Consider the following 16,388-nt stretch of genomic DNA (forward strand, 5'->3'; position numbering starts at 1 on the left):
GGAGGTCATCCTCAATAAAGCCACTCTTCTGTGGGAGGTGGAGAGGAATCTGATGGGGCCTGTTTGTCTTGGCAGCCTGTGTCCTGAAGATGCACACATCCAGAGTGGCAGAGAGCTATTTTTCCAAGCCAAACCTAACTTGTCTTTCCATAACACTGTGGGGAGCTGCAAAGGCAAGCCACACAGGCTTGTCCCCAACTTGTGAGAACAGCCCTCTGCTTCCAGAGATACCATCCTTGAATCACCTTTCAGCCACTAAAAAATTCATTTTAAAAATTAGGGAAAGAAAATTTGAAGAGATTTCTTTTTATCCCTATGATGAAGGTTATCCAGGAGATCTTTCTTCATCATTATCGTCAACATTCACAAGAGCAGAGGCAGCAAATGGCAACTAAATGTCCAGGGAGCTTATGTCTCTTCATTAGAGTCTTGGCAATCCTGAGAATATCAATTTATCACTGCCCTTCACTCTCATGAACTAATTGTTTTGGATCTCAAAATTAGTACTCTATCTAAAAATAAGTTTTATTATGCTTTGTTAACAGAAGTCTCATAGTTTAGGATTCTTCACAAATCACTCTTTCAAACTCCAGATTCTCAGAATATAAGGTATCAAACTAGCTTACATCCAGAAGGCACATGAAGCAAAGATTTAAGGGCATCTATACTAAAAAATGTGTAAAAGTCTTTTATACAGAATGTACAGCTCCTTATGAACCATGAGCACCATACCTTAAAATCAGAAATGTCTATCTTGGAATAGTGTGTCAACAATCCTTTATATTGTTCAATCCTCTTTATTTCTTTTTTTCATAGCATACATAGTTTTCTTTTATGTAACTATTACTACTTGATTTTCAATGCATATCACCTAGGTATTCACTGTTTAAATTAAATGGTTGATGAAAATTTCTGAACTTTTGTTAAAGAGAACTCTCTTTCAAACTCTTTTCATACTCCCACTAGTTTCAAATTAGTGACTGTGTGTCTTTGAGGAGAGATTTTCCTATTTACAGAGAGCTAGCTTCCCTGGTGGCTCAGAGGTTAAAGCATCTGCTTGCAGTGCAGGAGACCTGGGTTCGATCCCTAGTTTGGGAAGATCTCCGGAGAAGGAAATGGCAACCCACTCCAGTATTCTTACCTGGAGAATCCCATGGACGGAGGAGCCTGGTGGGCTACAGTCCACGGGGCCGCAAAGAGATGGACACGACTGAGTGACTTCACACACTAGTCATACAAAAAAGTTTTTTTTTCCCTGCTGGGGTATAGATGTAAAAATCACAACACCTAGGCTTTTTATCAGCACACTGACTATCATACCATTTCATGTGCACTAACTCATTTACACTGGACTATAAACGTGCAGGATAGGCAGATGTTTATCTTCACTTTAAATGAGACAAAGGTTAAGTAACTTGCCCCATTGCAAAGGGAATATATTTTGGAGATGAGATATATTTATACATAAACATAGAAAGAGTAGTGAACTAGTTACACTTTTTTTGTGATGCCATATTTAGTGTTTTTATTTTCTTAAAATCCATGAAACACAATTGTTGATTATAGCAGTATGATGGACTAGATTTCCTGGCCAACTTCCTGCTGAAAACATGAAAATATTGAGTAAGACAAATGCATCTATGATCTGGCAGTGAAAGAAAGGATAATTAGAAGGCAAATATTAGCCAAAACAGAAACCTGATGGCTTACTTGAATTTTGTTTTTATCCTAAAGATATTGAGTAAAACCTGCTGGGTTTGAGTTTATTAAATGAAAAGATAAGCAATTTACTGAAGCCAGGGTTACTTATTTATATGCATATATTTACATTTATCCATTTATAATATACACGCATATATGAACATACACATATAAACAGCATCTTTATATATATATGTATAGTGTACATACATATACACATACTTTTTCCTGAAATGTAAGCATTGACCTAAACACATGAGAGACCTTTTTGTTATAGCATTTCCCATGAGAGCAAATATGTTTTCATAAGTAAATAATGACTGAGGCAAAAAAAACCTACTTTATTGTGTAAATGAGCTGGACAGGATCTAAAAGTGTACGTGCATCTGTTAGATTTTTTAAGACCTATAGGCCAAGTCTATGTAAGATTTGCAAATGTGTATCAATTAGGAGAAGCAAGCAAAAGTGTTTTCTAGCCCTTCTAAGGGTCTTTCATTATAATTATCTCTGGGGTTAGCATAAAGAAACTTTTGATTTTTCTAGAGAGCTTCTCAGCAACTTTATATATAAACAAATGCCATAAACATTTTGTATCTCTGAAAAGAATTATAGAGTGTTGTTTTCCTGGATAGATCATAAACATTACATCTCCATAAAGAGTTTACAGACTTGTTTCCACTTGATCAGTGAGTTAAGTAATTAGAAAACCTGTCTGTGAGACCAGCACTGTTACCCATGTCTAATTTTGGAAAAATCTCTCTCATAGATGAACATTTCTCCTTCAGGGAATAGTTTAGTCACCTGGTTCTTGTACCTCATATTATTCATCATTAACTATTTTAAAAATGATTTACTATCATTGCAAGAATTATTATTCAACAATAATTTTTGCTTACTAGCCAACAAATACAAACTTATTATGAGATGCTTTCTCAAAAACAGATCCCTGATTTTTAAAAGTTAGAAATATTGCAGCATCTTATTGAGGTCTTGATGACTTGAACTTTATAAATATTTGAAAGAATGCTACGCAGAGTCAGTATTCAGCTCATATTACAAATATTAAATCAGTTTTTTTCAGCAAAGATTTGAGAATTGTGATTTTTAATGCATATTTTAGAGTAATACTTAAATGATTTGTGAAAATTTTACACTAATTTTAAATACTATATTAGCTATGTACAATATAAGTAGCTGAAGAATACTCCTGGGAAATTTAGTGCTGGGGATGCAGCAATAACAAAAGACAGACAAAAATCTGCCATTTGTGACATTGCCATTCTAAGAGGGAAAAGCAAGAGCATTTATTATGTATGCATATTTATATCATGAAAACCATGGTTCTGTAATGAAGTCCTATACTTCTTTATTTCCCCCCAAAATAAAGAAACATAGAATAGACATGATTTTAAATTGTTTAGAAAATTTCCAGCCATTCCAGAGAACCTAGTCAAGGAAACTTAAGGTCAAAGTTTTTTTTTTTTTCCCATTAAAAACAAGAAGTTAATAAAAGAAATTATAGTAACTTCCTGCCTAGAAGAGATCCACCTCTTCTCCTTTGGCCCCATAGTGGGGTCTGCCTTTGCTCTTATTAGCCCTGTTATCATTATCTATAGTCTTCATTGAGATTAACTGTCTTGATTGACTTAACCCAGAATTATGTTAAATTTTCAAACAATTTGTTGGTGATTTCTGAAATTATCCAATTACTTTGACTACTCTGTGAACCAATTAATCTCTTGCTCATCAATTAGTTGACCTTGATCAGAACTCATCAATCTGGTAGTCTATGAGTAACTTATGTAACTGAACTGTGAGGCGTCATGATAAAGTTCAGTTCAGTTCAGTTCAGTTGCTCAGTTGTGTCCAACTCTTTGCGACCCCATGAATTGCGGCACACCAGGCCTCCCTGTTCATCACCAGCTCCCAGAGTTTACTCAAACCCATGTCCATCGAGTCAGTGATGCCATCCAGCCATCTCATCCTCTGTCATCCCCTTCTCCTCCTGCCCCCAATCCCTCCCAGCATCAGGGTCTTTTCCAATCAGTCAGCTCTTTGCATGAGGTGGTCAAAGTATTGGAGTTTCAGCTTCAGCATCAGTTCTTCCAATGCACACCCAGGACTGATCTCCTTTAGAATGGACTGGTTGGATCTCCTTGCAGTCCAAGGGACTCTCAAGAGTCTTCTCCAACACCACAGTTCAAAAGCATTAATTCTTTGGTGCTCAGCTTTCTTCACAGTCCAACTCTCACATCCATACACGACTACTGGAAAAACCATAGCCGTGACTAGGCGGACCTTTGTTGGCAAAGTAATGTCTCTACTTTTTAACATGCTATCTAGGTTGGTCATAACTTTCCTTCCAAGGAGTAAGCATCTTTAATTTCATGGCTGCAATCACCATCTGCAGTGATTTTGGAGCCCCCCAAAATAAAGTCTGATACTGTTTCCACTGTCTCCCCATCTATTTCCCAAGAAGTGATGGGACCAGATGCCATGATCTTAATTTTCTGAATGTTGAGCTTTAAGTCAACTTTTTCACTCTCTTCTTTTACTTTCATCAAGAGGCTTTTTAGTTCCTCTTCACTTTCTGCCATAAGGGTGGTGTTAGTCTTCACCAAATTTCAGTTGTTGACTGCTGTCCCATCTGTTAACAGGAGTGACAGACTGTGGTTGCAGAGCTGGTTGACAGTTAGCAGTCCCAGACCTGTTAGAGGCCAGTGTTCACACAAAATGAAGCCCCTCAATAGAAATGAACTAAGCCTATGAATCTCTCTTTTATATCTGGAGTTAGTTGTGTACTATGATCACTCCAGCAGCTAAAAAGAAAACATTCCAAGCTATGATATCACCCACTCCACATTCCCAGAGTTGATCATAGGCTTGTATTGCAGTCTGATGGTCCCTTTTATATTAGTTCTTTGAATAAGTCACCCAGGACATGTATTCTCCCAAGCCCTAGAAAAACTAACTTTTATGCCAATGCCAATCTAGGTTAAAAAAAAAAAACGTCAAAGTGCCTTTTGCTACGTGCAGCATCTATCAGGTAGACAAATGTCTAGTTGTTTGTCTGCCTGTTGAAGGACATTTATAATGTGGAGACTGGTTTCAAAGGCTGTAAATATTCTAGAGCTATGGAGATCCTCCTAGAACCATGTAAGTTCTCTCAAATGTCTTCACTAATTTGAAGAGTCTGGGATCAACCAAATATTTCCAGGTCTAGGACATGACTTACGACTCAGCCTTCTGTTTAGGTGTTAATTTAGTAGCTAAGAACCTGGGTAGCCCTGGATTCATATCAAAGCTCTGTCATAGCTAGTTTTGTAAAATTTGGCAAGATAGTTGCCCCTCTATGCTCTTCATCTATGAAATGTCTATATGCCTGTGATGGAGATTTTTTAGGATAGCGAATAAATGAAAGAAGTGTATAGTTTAGTTCTCAGTAAGAGTTGGCTGTTAGTAATGGTTTTAGGTGCAATTGTATTCTGTACCAGACTTTCATTAGATAATTTATTTAAAGCTATGTATTACAGATTGTTGTTCAAGACACATACATGGGTAGTGAAAACAAACAAATAATTCACATGAATAAAATAGAATAAACAGATCATATTGAAGAGAACCATATAAAATAAGCATAAGTATACTATACAACATGGTGGCCATACTTAACAATACCAAATTGTGGACTGTAAAAATGTGTTAAAAGGGTAAATCTCAAATTAACTATTCTTAGCACAATCAAAAGAGAGAAACAATGAATATGACAAAATAAAAAAAGAAATTTAAATAAGAATGAGTATTCTTTTATGAAAATTTGGATCAGGTTACATGTGGGTCTGGGGTGAGATGTACTTCTTAATGTGAGTTGAAATCCAAAAAGTTAGAAAAACACTGATCTAAAGCCCATTCTGTTAATTTAATTTGCTTTGTATGATAAAAATGAACCTCTGTTGTTGGTGGAAAGTAGGGGAAATCCAACATGTAAAATATCAAGTAGCCCAGCCATTTTCATTTTGGTGTTATTGAATTATATTTGCCAGGAATAGAGTGATTAAAAAAACGTAAAAGGTTGTGTGTAGAAATTATATTTTGTGACTTAACTTTCCATGAGCCAATGGTTTCACAAGATTGGCTCAGGGTCTACGATTTCATTGTGAAAAACTGGGTATTTTATGCCAAATATATCCTGTCCAAGAAAAAAGTATTAAGACATAAATCACAGATTAGTGAAGTTGTAGCAAAGTTGTTTTGTTGAAATAATGGTGCTGATACATAGTTAGAGAATTAAAAAAAATGAAGTCAATTCTTCTTCCTCTTCTGCAACTTTATCTTTCCTCATGAATGAATTTTATATAATATAATAGTATGGCTTCTTAAAATTAGCTTCAACTGATTTGTGTTAACTATACCAAGCAGGGATTTCTGATGAAGTGGTTAAAATCAATTGCATAAACATTCTTGGTAACTAATGAAAACAGTCCAAGAGTATAGGGACCTGATTCTTTCACCTTTCCCAGCTCCAGGGAATTAAAGTCTCACATAACATGGGTTTCTTCCAGTGTTTTTCACTTCAACAGAAGTTTTCTTTGTAAGACTCCTGCAAGTAGCATACCAATGGGGCTAAAGGAATGACTTTTTAAAAATCTGTTCTGTTTTTTCCCCAGATTTTTCAAATATATTAACTTTGGTTTCAGCTCATCTTTCCCACAGAAAAAGCGGGGGAAAATGTGCTTGTTTTCATCTGGCTTGGGTTGTGATGTTTTCCTTCAGGACAGAGAAAAGTTGAGAGGGCATGTGTCTGGGTCACAAAGACAGATCTCAGCTGTGTTTTTCAATGTGCAGGTAGGTGGTCCCAGTCCTCCTGGCAGAACACAGTAGTCATGTAATAAAAATGACGCCAGGGACAAAGTACCTTTGTCAACCTTCCATCAAAGACAAGAATTCCTCTTCTCCTAATATGACAAGGTTGTTCTCTTTCATATGGTAACCCTAAACCCTGCAGAGTGAGGCATTCCAAATGAGTCCCTCCTTAAAGAAAAAATAACAACAACAACAAATGAAAACAAAAATTCTTTAAGACATGTGCAGACCCCATCAGTGATACCATGAATCTCATCTGAGTTACAGAAATATCATGTAAACCACACAAGAGCCACATCCATGGCCCATAGCTATGGCATCACAGGCTGTTGAGAGATTCACACACCAGTTACTTAAAATATAAAAACATAAAAACACCAAAACTACAGAAGGTTGTCTGTATTTGGCAACTGATAAGAAGTAAATTTCTCCCAATCACTGCATTTGTAGGAATGAAGCCATAATAGCCTGTGATCAATAAAATTAGATGCATCATACTCTTTTACAGAAATATTTTACATGACTTATATGTGTATAGATTATGAGAACTGTGGTCTATAAACTGTCAATGGCTTGGTTAAGGTACTTAGCAGCCTTAACCAGTTTGAAATGGAATAACCAACTTAGTAGTGTATTTGTACAATAATATGTTTCTTTCATCCTGTTTACTTCTGCTCCATTTTCATGCATTATTTTCATATACGGCAAAAAGAAGCAAATAAAACAGGTACTGAAATCTCAGCTGCTAAGACATGCATGTATTAATCCTCATTAAAGTATTCAATAGAGCAGAGTTGGAATCTGGGATGCAAATATAAAAAGAAATGACCTTTCTCCACAATTTAGGGGGAAAGACAGATTAAGAAATAATACAAGTAACATTTTAAGGTGCTTATTTAGGGGTATGCCTAACGCATATATTTCTTATGGATGTCTCTATAGCCTAGTTAAAAGAAGCATACAAAGAAAGTAGAAATTTTCAGATTAAATGACTCCAAGAGTGCAAAATATTATCTGCTATTTTGAAGTGTGGGATCACTATTGAAATACAACATAGTTATTGAACATTTTGTCTGTATCTTTACCATCATATTTTTACTTGCACAAAATATGGTGATTTAATCATTTTATGACTAAATTTTGCAATAACAGTTATTCAAATTTAAGTACTACTCAGATGTCTTAAATGCTACTATTAATACTTACACTAGTTTCTTAAAAGGTAATTAATTCCATATTGCAAGGCAGGAATAAAATGTAGTTTGAAGAACTTGTTCAGTCACTCAGTCTTGTCTGACTCTTTGTGACTCCATGGACTGCAACACAACAGGTTTCCCTGTCCTTCACCATCTCCTGGAGCTTGCTCAAACTCATGTCCATCGAGTCAGTGATGCCATCCAACCATCTCATCCTCTGTCGTCCTCGTCTCCTCCTGCTTTCGATCTTTCCCAGGATCAGGGCCTTTTCCAATGAGTCAGTTTTTCACATCAGGTGGCCAAAGTATTGGAGCTTCATCCTCACCATCAGTTCTTTCATTGAATGTTCAGAATTGATTTCCTCTAGAATCACCTGGTTTGATTTCCTTGTAGTCCAATGGACTCTCAAAAGTCTCCTCCAACACCACAATTTGAAAGCACAAATTCTTCGGTGCTCAGCCTTCTTCATGGCTTTTACTCTTTATGGACCATAAAGAAGACCACAAAGAATGAAAATTGGTGGCACCGGTGGTAAAGAACACACCTACCAATGCAGGAGACACAGGAGATGTGGATTTGATCCCTGAATTGGGAAGATCCCTTGAAGAAAGGCATGGCAACCCACTCCAGTATTCTCACTTGGAGAATGCCATGGACAGAAGAACTTGATGAGCTACAATCCATAGGGTCACAAAGAGTCAAACACGACTGAAGCGACTTAGCATGCAAAGAATGAAGAAGAGTTTATGAGTTAAATCTTTGGTAACTTATTTTGTTTCCCAAGGCCACAGAAATCAGTCTTATCCCAGCCAGTTCTCCGATAAATGTAGGTTCTTCACCCACCTTGGTGGCTCAGACAGTAAAGAATCTACCCACAGTGCGGGAGACCAGGGTTTGACCCCTGGGTGGGGAAGATTTCCTGGAGACGGGAATGGCAATCCACTCCAGTATTCTTGTCTGGAGAATTCCATGGACAGATGAGCCCAATGTTGCAGTCCATGGGGTTGCAAAGAGTTGGACATGACTGAGCAACTAACCAATTCATTTTTCATTTCACCCCACTGCAGATTAGATAGAGAGTCAAGATAGAGTTCCAACACCAATGAGAGCACACTGTTGAAATCCTAGGATATGGAGACAGAGGGTTCCAAATAAAAACCATTTCATTTCGTTATCAACAATTGAATAAGGCAGAAATACGGAACCAAAAACACATGGGCAAAGTATGCCTACATAATTTATAATTGAAGAAACTCCTATAAGTAGCCAACAAAAATGCAAGTATTACATGAATCTCTGAGAATTTTAGCATTTAGAGGTAAGAAGGAGGTTTGCTTTTCCTCCGTGTAATAATGTATGATTGCTATTTTTAGTGTTTGGTGTTTGTTCCAGTGTGTTTCTCAAAGGTAACAGTGATAAGCTTTTCTTTATGGGATTCCATGATCTGAGAGATTGCATCAATAGGAAGTTTATCCCAATGTGGTTCTGATGTTTTTAACCAGACATTTTTGAGGTCTTGATGTAGTTCAACTATTTCTGTGTGGACCACATAAATTTTATGGGAGTCATTCCATTTATTTTTATTTAGGGAGGAACCTGTCAGGAATTTCTTTTACCACAGAGCAGATACTTTTTTTGTGTGATTACTCTTTGTGCTTTGTAGAATAGTGATGAAGGTATTGATGTGTGAAGTCCAACAAAGCTGAGAATGTAAAGGTCACAGAAGAGAATGTCAAGTTTTATACAGAAGAGAAAACAAATTCTAGTTTGGCAGTTGAAACAACAAAAATGATGAGTTTGGGTATCATGAGTCAATGCTATTTACACAGATGCTTTGATTATTTCAACTCTACTGATTGGCAAATGTGGTTTAAAAAAAAAAGGAATCAATTCAGTGAAAAATTATTCATACTGGTGGTTTAATCCCTCAGAATCAAACAGTCATTTGGTTGAAATCCTTTTACCACTTTTCTATCATTTGTCGTGACATTTAGAGATAAGAATTAACCTGCAGTGATGAGGAAAAGCCAAGCCTAAATGGAAAACAACTTAGTTGCATTTTTATTAGGTTATTAAACATAGAGGCTAAAATATAAAGACTTTAGGGCAGAAAATATCATTGACAGCTCTCTGTTTAGAAGATAGTATAGAGGATATTACTCATATCATTTAATCCTAAGGGGGAAATGGCAAGGAGGGAAAGGAGAATTAAAAAATTTCTTTTATCAGGTTTAAACTTCAGTATTAAAATTATATGAGTTTATCAGGATTGAACTCATATAACTTCTCTCTCTTCATATTCATCTCCTCACTGACCCACAAATGTCCTTTTTATCTTTCTTTATCCCTGTGGTTTTTTTTCTCTCTGTCCCCTTTTCTCTCTATTGGTCAATATCCAACCCACTCTTCAAGTCCTCATCATTCATAATACCTTTCCTCAGTTTTTTATGCTATGAGCCAGAATTCTCCCAGATAGAGGAATCAAAGTAATTGCTTAAGACTTAAACAGATTGCAAGTATCTTGTGATCCAGGCTTTTTTTTATCTCACAATACTCATTACTTCTAAGAGGTATTAAAAAAAAGATTGATGTAATAAAAATGCAAGTTAAGACAATGAAATGAAGGAAAAGACAAAGAGCAAAAAGGTGTTGGCAATGAAAAAAGAAATTAAACCTGTAGATCAAGTGAAAATATAAAACAGACAGAAACACAGCATGTGCTGCAAGCAAAAAAATTAGGAGACATGCAAAGGAACTGGAAGTAACGTAGTCAATAAAAGAAGGCTCACAGTTATCCTAGGTATTGGAATTATCAGACAAGAGGGGAATAAATGGGCATTATAGAACTAAAAATACAAGAAATACAGAAATACAAATATTTCTACATTTGTATATAGAAATACATTTATTTGTGGGCTTGACAGTAGACTGGACACTTGAAAAAGGATTAGTCACTTGAACTTAAAGACTGATCAATGAAATTTATCCACAAGAAGTATAAAGAAAAAAGAAAGAAGAAAGGAAAGGAAATAAAAAGCAAACCAAGAATTGATCAGTGTCTGAAGATTTGTGGTACTTAACAGATTCAAGTTTATTAAATTCCGAGCAAGATTAATATAATGGGAAACCAAACTAAACACATCATAGTCAAATGGCTGAATGCTAACGGTAAAGTGATTTTGGCAGATTACATTCAAGGAAATATCAAAGCTTGTGGAGAATGCTTTTCCATGAATAATAGCACGTAAGTAAGTTTTCAAATAAAAACTTCCTATGTCCAACCACGAGAATTGGCTACATGAACTACTAGAAGGAGTTTCCATGGATCCCATTTGAGAATGGGAAATCACTTATCTAGCCATATAAGACTGTTCTCAAATTGGTCCCCCACGAACCTATCTCAGCTTCCAAGCAGAATGATCTTTTAGTCTGACTCTCAGTCAACTTCCACCTATGTTCCTCCATAAACTAATCTCAATGTATTAGCACCCAGAAAGAGCTTTGGAAAACTAGGTGGTGATAATTCCATTCAAAAACCAAAGCCTTACCAAAGCATACAACGTCCTGTACATGTGACCCTCATCACCTGTCTTAAGCTCTCTCCATCCTTCCCACAGTTCAAATGCCTGGGTTTATTGGCTATTCCTCAAACAAACCAAGCATTCCCTTGCATTAGAGCATTTATTCTAGCAGTTCTCTCTGAAATTTTCTTCCCGCACATAATGGCAATGCTGGTGACTTCTCTGAAGTCATCTTTTTAAAAAATTCGCCTTCTCAGTGAGGCCTTCCCTAACAAGTTTTTTGTGTTGTGCTTGCACTCTGACACTCCATATTCCCCTTTCCTGCTTTTTTACTACCTAACATTTACACTATCTACTATAGCGCTGTAGATACAATATATATTGCGCTTAATTATTTCTTTACTGTCTGTCTTCCTTTATTAGAATTGTACTCTATGCTTACTTTACTTCTGTATTCTCTGTGATATTCTGAATAGTACTTGGCATAAAATATGTAATCCATAAATATTTGATGAACACATCAGTGAAATAAGAGATGGTATAATTTTTGCACGGGGAGAGGAGATTTTATGAACAGATTTGTGAGTGACTCAGTAGAAATTTCTGCTGGAGGAAAATTTTTAAAAATCTATTTCTCCCTTAAAATTCTTTAAAAAAACCTTTTATAAGTCTCAAATTCTCTATCCATAAATTAAGAGTCTTAAAATACATGTGCCATGGGGATGTTGTGAAGACCAAATAAGATAAAAGAACATGAAGCACCAAATACAATGCTTGCCTTGTCTTCACATGGAGAAAGTTGTCTTCAATACAGCTTGTTCCCCATTCCACTTTTACTTACCATCATCCAAGAAATCCTCCAATTATATCAAGAAACACACAAGGGACAGTACTAATGGGAAAAAAAGCCCACTTAACCCACACATCAACAAACCAAACAAAAAAACCATTAATAAGACAAAATCTGAGGCTTTCTTTATGTTTTTTATAAACTGTCTAATTTTTTATCCTAATTTTGAGAAATCAGCTGATTTTACCCAAATTCTAAAAAGATAATTTACAAAATTATTTACATGTATTTAACTTATACATTAATATTTGCAATCCATTTCTAAACTTATCCCTAATTTTCATCCTAATTTTGAGAAATCAGCTGATTTTACCCAAATTCTAAAAAGATAATTTACAAAATTATTTACATGTATTTAACTTATATGTTAATATTTGCAATCCATTTCTAAACTTATCCCTACAATGTAGCTATTTCCAGTTATGCATGAGAGATGCTCACCGAAAAGTAATTTGCTGGATTTCTTAAATATGAAGGCCAAATTGGTAACATAGTTACCCAAGATTTTGTGAAGTTTCTGATTATTTTGGAGAGTGGAAAAGAATTGCAGAAAGTGTAAATATTATGCTAACTATCCTAATAGGACCCTAGAGTCATACTCTGATGTCAACAAGGCAAGGGTGAACTGGTTTGGATTCTTAACTGTCAACCTAAATGAATTAATCCTTGATTTGTAAGATTTGTGCTCTATTTCTATGTATGCAGATATTTTTCATCTTTTAGGGCCCTCTGAACTTTGATATTTTCAGTTCTACAATCGGATTCGGTCCTGGGAAGAGTTTTCAACAGAGTTTTCATTTCTATGGAATATCAGAGGTTCACTGTCATGAATTTTAAAGATTTTAGCATTTCAGCCCTATTAAAAGCCCTAAACCAAGATTACAGAAGCATATGAGTCTTTCCCTCTTTTCTTAATGCACATCTGAGGAAGAAACAAGCTTAATCTGATCATCTTCTTTTTCCCCTGAAGATATGTTTTTTGATCAGCTTCTCTGAGCTCAATAGGAATATCTTTAGTGGCTTGACAATGGGGTTGAGGAAAACCAGTGTTGTTCTCAAGCACATGGAATATTTGGTCTGTCCATAGATGCATACTGACTTTTTTGTGTAGGGCCTGCTGGCTATCATTCTGTTTATTTGATACCTGAGTTCAGAGAGCTGTTAAAAATGTTATATAGAGTGAACATAATAAGAACACAACCTTAGGAATGGACTGCTGTTAATATTTGGCATGAGAAACCAATTAAAACTTTATTTTTAAAATCAATATTATGCCTTATGCAAATTATCTGTTGGCACTATTAAAAAAAAACTCCCTAATGGCCAAAACTTGACCAAATGGAAGAGGCATGATCAGTAGAGCAAAAGCAAGAGCAGGGAGATATGCTGAGTGGAGTTGAGCCAACAGTTTTTCTTTGGTATTACCTTTCTCACATAATTGTTCATCATATTCCCTTAAAGAGCTCTCTTCCTTTGCTTTTCATTGTCTCTTCCCACTTGGCCTTTTCCTCTATGTTTTTCTGGCTATCTAAAAGATTGCTTTGTCATTCTCATTTTATTTTCACTGAAAGAAGAAAATGAACAACTCATTCCTAAATCGGTTCTCTAGAATCATTTTGTTTCAACTGAAATTTTTTCTCTCGTAGGAAGGCAGAATACTGTATTTGATCAAGAGAGATACAAATTGGGAAAATTCTGTCCATTCTTGGCTGTTTTTATTTGGAAATACATCTTATTTAATTCTGTGTCACTTAGAAAACAAATCAAATCTTTTGGGAAGTAGTTTATCTCCATTTATTGTACTTAGTTATTTGGGACACAGAATTTATAAAGCATTCTGCCTGCTCTTCAGGGGAATTTTACTTTCTATGAGTTCAGAAGTTTGAGAATCTGGGTCTCAGTGAGAAGTTAAATGTCAAGCCAATGTGGAAGAAATTAGTAGGTAATTCCTTCTCTGCTATAATCCAACCAATTTAGTTAAACTTTCTAGGCCTTGCTTTTAAAACAAGGAGTTTTGATTATACATGTAAAGTCATGCTGAGTTCTAATGTATGTAATTCTGATGTGGAGATAGAATTATGGAAGAAAATGGCTTTGATTTATTATGTCATGCCTTTGTAATGCATTCTTTTCTAATTTGTGACATGTAACCACTCAAGTGTATTTCCATTTTTTATCTTGGGAAAACCTAGAATACTAGTATCGACTTCAGAGGGATTTTCCCTCCAGTATGTATTCTAAAGTATAAATAATAAAATATGCAAATGACAGTCAATACCTTAAAGGCAAATATAAAAGGAAACTATGATACAGAAATAACATATATTACATTTTATAGTGTATCAGAAAAAAACTATTGTCACATCGGTCCAGTTCTTACACTATACTGTTCTATTAAAATAGGAAATGCTTGGTAAGGAATCTGTGGTAGAAAAAACTGAGCTCTAAGTGGGATGTCAGTGAACTGGAATTTCACTTCCTAGAGAATGCCTCAGAGAAAGCAGTGTGGGGGGCTGCCACGTGTGGCGAAGCTGTGACATTCATCCATGAGAACCTCCTCAAACTCAAAATGATAGAAGCGCACCGAGGGAGGTCTTAGAGGACCTAACAGGAACTTACAAACCGCCGCCAAAGGCTAGAGAGGAATTTTCAGAGCTCCTGTCTGAGACAGCCAAGGTCAAGCACTTGGGACTACCTTTGGCCTTTCTCTTAGTGATCCTTCGGTCAAGGTCAGATGCTTGGGGAAACATGTTTCACTTTTCAGATGGCTCTAGGTACCTGCCAAGTGAGGTAATAGGGAGGGTCATCCCATTGTGTGTGTATGCATGTTTCACCTTCTCCAGTTTCTTACTCATTTCGTAAAAATCCCTTCCCATTACATCTTTTGGGTCATTTGGCCTCAATTCACTGCCTTACATGACATCTTCATCTTGTAAAATTTTCCTAGCTGTATATTTTCAGTTTAAACACGTTCGTGACAGTTTTACTGTCACCAAATGGACTTGTTTGTGCTAGCATTTGCCAATTCACAGATGTCTTATTTATTGGATACAAGAGGGCATTTTTATTTAGAATACACAGATTTAGAATACACAGATTATGAACCTTCACAGTCTTAACTCCTTATCCATAAAAAACTATGAGACTACCATAATTCAAGATTAATCAGGTTGGATTGGTTAAAATCCAGAACAGTAGAGATCAGTGAATATTTAGAAAAGAAATTCTCACTGCCCAGATTTATTTCTAAATCTTTCATATATTTTAATAATTTAGGTGGCTAAGTGACTTGTGCAATGCATGTTGTCTTTAAGCTTTGCTGAGATATATTTACATGACTACCTTCATGGAAGCTGATTATCAAATAATGTAACAGGCAATGGGCTTCTTCTCAGTCGGGCAAGAGGTTAGTATTTGGCTGCATGATGAATGCATTTATTGATTTAGTTGGTCATGCTTATTTATTGCCTTCTATATTTATCAGGCATTGTTGGTGTTCTGAAGGTATGATAATTAATTCAGACATGATTTTTACTTTCCCTAATCTCACACAAGAATAAACAGATAATTATAACACATATGAAAATTGAATTATGGGACAGCACCTAGAAGGGGATGCCTAATCCAGATTATGGGGCTTCTCAAAATGTATGAAACCTATATTGAGATCTGGAAAGTGAATAGATGGAAACCAAGTTTTCTTGCTGTCTACCGCCATGTAGAAATCGGCCCCAAAGCTTAGTAGTGTAAAGCAACTATTTCATTACTTACTATATTATATTATAACTTTAAGGGTTTGACTGGGAGATTCTTGTGTTCCATGTGTTATGTTTCAAGTCCTATCAACTGGAGCATTATTATTTTCATAGTTGCTCAAGGCTCACAGAAAGTGCTCCAAGATGCTAAGTTAAAAACAGTAGGACATTCTCTGATCAAAGTTCAGACATCATACAGCATCCTTTCTTAAGCATTCTGTGGTTTCCAAATGATTCATAGGGAAAACCCAGATCCAAGGGAAAGAGATACACAAGATTGTGAACAAAAGGAGGCAAAGACACTTGTGGAGACTAGCTCTTTCAGCAAGCGATGGAAAGAAGGAGGAAACAGACTCTTAAGCAAGGAGAACATGACTTTTTCCAGGAGTTAGAAAGCTTAGCTGATCGACATTCTCTGACATGAAACACATTTCATCTGGTTCCTTTTCTCTCTCTCTTTTCATATGAACATATGAATTATACTTGTCCTTTGGGAGTTACT

The 16,388-nt window shown here is 35.8% G+C and overlaps 1 non-coding gene across 1 annotated transcript; it reads left to right on the top strand.

Annotated features, from left to right (window-relative positions):
- The first annotated feature begins 1,026 nt into the window (after positions 1–1,026).
- On the top strand, positions 1,027–1,098 carry TRNAC-GCA (transfer RNA cysteine (anticodon GCA)). Its single transcript has one exon. It is a non-coding gene; the product is annotated as a tRNA-Cys (tRNA).
- The last annotated feature ends 15,290 nt before the right edge of the window (positions 1,099–16,388 follow it).

The sequence above is a fragment of the Muntiacus reevesi genome, chromosome 3, assembly GCF_963930625.1.
Source record: "Muntiacus reevesi chromosome 3, mMunRee1.1, whole genome shotgun sequence".
NCBI classification, from domain to species: Eukaryota; Metazoa; Chordata; class Mammalia; order Artiodactyla; family Cervidae; genus Muntiacus; species Muntiacus reevesi.